The sequence below is a fragment of the Labeo rohita genome, chromosome 10 (genome assembly GCF_022985175.1).
Source record: "Labeo rohita strain BAU-BD-2019 chromosome 10, IGBB_LRoh.1.0, whole genome shotgun sequence".
NCBI classification, from domain to species: domain Eukaryota; kingdom Metazoa; phylum Chordata; class Actinopteri; order Cypriniformes; family Cyprinidae; genus Labeo; species Labeo rohita.
Window position 1 is genome coordinate 5,960,746 of NC_066878.1, and position 4,667 is coordinate 5,965,412.

A 4,667-nucleotide genomic window follows, 5' to 3' on the forward strand; every position below is an offset into this window, starting at 1 on the left:
TCTTGTGCTCGCCTCGGAAAACCACCTTTTAACCATAGTGACAGTGACTAAAGTGTCAAGATATGATTTATATATATATAGCATTTTATGATGTGAAAACTACTTCTTGCACATTAACAGGAAACAGCTTGCTTTTCGATTTGAGGAAGATGGATGGAATGAGGTCGTCACTTCTGTAAATCAGTGCGTAAATGTAACAATATTACACACTTTGATACATGACTGACACAGAATTCGATTTCAACAGAGAGGATGACTTGCAATGTTCTGCCCAGCCTTATTTATTTGAAACCAGAATATACATATGATGAACTAAGAGACATGGAGATGGTAGAGAAGAAATTGTTGAATAAAGTCGTTATTTTTGTTTTTCATTAAATTAAGGTTGAACCACTGATGTCAAATGTAATAATTTAACGATATGCTTGCTATCTTTCTGAATCTTGAATGTGGTAGTGGCATTGCTGTCTATGAAGGGTCAGACAGCTATCGATTTCATAAAAAATATCTTAACTTGGGTTTTCGAAAGATGAACGAAGGTCTTGTAACAAAGGGTGAGTAATTAATGACAGAATATTCATTTTTGGGTGAACTATCACTTTAAATGATAACAATTAAAAACAAAATGAATAAAAAAAAAACATCACAGATGTAGGTTTCTGTGTTGAAGCTAGGTCCTTAGATCCTTCACTCTTGAACCTTTCCATTCACACAAATGCTTACACAGCATTCAAATCACTACTGTATGAATGAATAACCAATGTCAATTTCATTTTTCTTCATGTGCTATCCTCGAAAATCACCCGTTTACCATAATTACATTGTCAAAGTATGATTTATCACAGTTGAAAACTCCAATCGAGACGCAAGTTTATCTATAAAATCTTAATTAACCCATAGCAACATTTAAACTCAAGTGAAGTGCATTTGAGTTGAGCCCAAGACCACAAGACTGATGGATGCAGGATCTATCTGACTGCATCTAAAACCTAGATAACACAGCTCATATCTCTGTGCAAGTTGAAAGGGAAAAATAGCTATTACATGGAAAACATGAATGCAGCAAGTGGCTATTGCATTTTATGATGTGAAAACTACTTATTATCCAGGAGGGCCCATTTCACACATCAGGGGTTCGAAAATGAGTCTAGCAGATAGCGGCTAATGAATCAGAAGTCTTGCACATTAACAGGAAACAGCTTGCTTTTCGATTTGAGAAATGATGGATAGAATTAGGTCGTCACTTCTGTAAATCTGTGCGTAAATGTAACCATATTACGCACTTTGATACATGACTGACACCGCATTCTGCTGCTGTGTAAACGTGGCGTGGCATAAAAGCCTTTCACCTGACTGAGTTTTTGCTGTATATCTAGGTCTGAAGATTTAGAGAATTTGAACCAGTGAGAGAATGGAGTAAGCTTTCTGGGTGGTAAGAGCACAGACTTGGCAAAAGTTTTGGGTCTAGATGAACACTGATCTACTAAGGCGGTGGAGATTAACAGGGCAGAAAGAGGTAACAAGTAGAACAATAGATAAACTGTACAGACACATCTGTTTTTGATCAATAGCCTTCTGTAGGATTAAAGCAAAAAGAAACCAGAGTACCAGGGTTGGTTATAAGAACTATAGACGCTCCGATCTGAAAGCAAAGTAGTTCGGAGAAAAGGCTGCCAGAGCGGTAACCTAATCACTCCAAATCACAAGATAATCCTACTTGCCCTCCACTCTTACAGCAGGGCATTATTCATATCGGCAGGCACTCAGACCTCAAACTCTCATAAGCAAATTAATCAGTGACACACATTCCTAATACCCTTGATTTAGAAAGCCAAAAAGCACACAGCTATTTCAAGAATTCTAATAGCCATATTAATCTGTCAAAGATATGCCCATTTCACTTGCAATGTGCTCGGGTTCCGTTTTAAGTGTGGGGGAGAAAGCCGAAACACTGAAACTTAGACTTAAAAACTCACAGGTTAATCCATGACATTTAAATACATGAGAGATCTGATGTTAAGGCCACGCAGAGAAAAAAGAAAAGAAGCAACAAAAAAAATTCAAGTGTTTCCGGATCTGACCAACATATTTGACGTCGGAATAACTCAAACCAAATGCGTTATTTGTTGGTGGTTCTGAGATTTTGGCTTGGGATTGCCGGCACGGAAACCTTGAAATAAAATCCTGTTAAGCCCTCTGCTTCTCTCTCAGGAGTATAGTTAAAACCATGCTGTGCATGGACATGATTATGCACCGCCACAGGTCTTACGGCATGGCCCAGCCTTGACTTCCAGCAGGAAACAAGCTCAGGAGTTCAATTAGGGCAATTCTCGGTTTGGCCAGGAGATTAGCAGGCGACGTAATACAATCAGAGAGTGATGAAACACATAACATAATTTTTAATCGGCCCTTTGAAAGAGTACATCTGATTTTAAAACAGATTATAAGATTACAGACAACTTCGGACTTAGAACGAAGAATTAAAACGGTCATAACAAAAGCTGGCGGTGGGAGAGTCTAAGAGAACACCGGTGGACTCAGACATAATCCTGTCTGCAAACAGCGCTGCCGGGCCGCCCAGCCGTCAGAGGAGACGGATCCGTTTGCTCTGTGGATGAGCAGGAGTAACAAGAAGAGATAGTTCTTTCACACCGGGCTGAGCAGAGACAATCAGACTCTTGTTCTGAGAGGAGGGAGAGGGCAGCTCTGTTTCGGCCTACAGACAGAGAATACATGAGCCCTCTGCAGTGTGATCAGAGAAGAGGATGCTCCAGATGAAAACACAGAGCGAAACAATGTTCACACTGAGTGCTTTTGGAGGAAAGAGAGAGGAAATGTCCTAATCCCAGATAGCGGATCACAAGAGGAAACGCATCTTGGCATTTCGGCTGCAGTTAATGGCTCCATGGGTTTTAAGGCTCACGTTGTTAGTCTAGAAAAGGCCGACAAAGGAACAAGGATCCAGTCTTTAAAGATAAGCTAGGTCTTCAGATCTACTGTATTAACTGACAATATATGCATCTGGAAGAATAATATACAAACTCACCTGAACGATATTGCAACTCCAGTCCTTAATGAGGATTTAAGGGTTTCTTTAAGGGTTTCTAAAGATAAAGAGAAGTAAAATGTTTAAATGTTGCACTTGTAACTGTATTTGAGAACAATGAATTTCACAAAGAATTTCTAACAATCTGGCCAGCAGATCTTACAAATAATAATTTACTGCTCGTGGAAAACGGAGAGAAAATCAAAACCGCTGTGGTATGCGAAATGCATTGGTTGATGAAAGACCGACAAGGACTTGGCTTGTCAGCACACTATCCAACGCCACATAAAAAAAAAATCCTTTGGGAACTGACCAAACAAATAATTGTTTTGAAGAAAGATCGACGTTGCACAATATTATCTAACCACACTTTGCCACTTAACAACGAAGCAAGATTAGAGTATGAATTGAATTTGTACAAAATGCTTTGATGAAACACAAAAAAATTGTACATTTGTCTTGATACAAACTTAAGTCAGTTAAGCTGTTGGCAGAAACTTGGAAAACCTACCCTCGGGAGCAAAGAAAGAAAAATACATACATTCTTTGGATTAGTCTTCATGGATTTCAAGAACCGTTACTCTACTTTCTCGACTGCAAGTCATAGATTCAATCTGCCACAATAAAGTAATAAAGTAGGCCTTGATTGATTTGTAGTTGTAATTACTGTGGCGTTGTCTTGTTAATAGCTTTATTTTCCTGCCGTTCCAACCACTTCTACTGCTGCTCTCACAAGAAACGACCCTAAAAGGTCAAAGGCTCTAGCCCCCAAGGGTGAATCATAGGTCCAAGGTTACATGGAAATGGGAGACTGATTGCTTCTCAACGACATTTCGAAATCTACTCCTGAAAACAATATTCTATGATGGATCTGCAGTCTATGAGCCAAGGGTTAAAGAATAGCTGCAAATCATCGACAGGCTACAGGGGGCTAATGCTACCTTGTGAAAAGCCTGAACTCTTAAAAAAGGCACTAAAAAGTGAAGACATTAATCATTAACTACCTTTAACTCAGTGGAAGAGTAGAGGACACTGGCAGGAAGTGGTGAACAGAAGTGGGATTCTTCTCCTTAGTTTTGAACAATCAAGGCTATAAACAATACATATAAATAAGAGTAAATTAGTTCAAACAAGAAACTAAAATAAATAAACAGATTACACAATAAGGTAACATGTAACCAGGCAACAACATCATATGTTAAGATGACCAAATGTCATTATTTGATATTAATGGCCAATTAAACAGTTATAAACAAATCATCTGCCATTATTAAATGTGCTATTGTATTACACATTTATTAGCATAAGTCATCCTGCTCTCTAGATATTTGTGTTAGTAATGTGAGGGAGAAGGAAAAACCCCCCACAGATGAATCCATTACACATATTAACTTCACTGAGTGTATAAATTAATGTTCCTACAATTAAAATGTCTTCTACAATGCGTAGCAAATCATCTAGTTAAAAAACCTCAGGGCAAAAAGCATCAAAAGAGGCAGGGATGAATGAGTACTTACCCACAGGTAGTTGCCAAACTATGATAGGTGTACACTGCCATCTTGTGGACACCCTTAAATATTCTGTCTTTGAATTGAGCCGAGATTCAAATGTGAAACAGTGC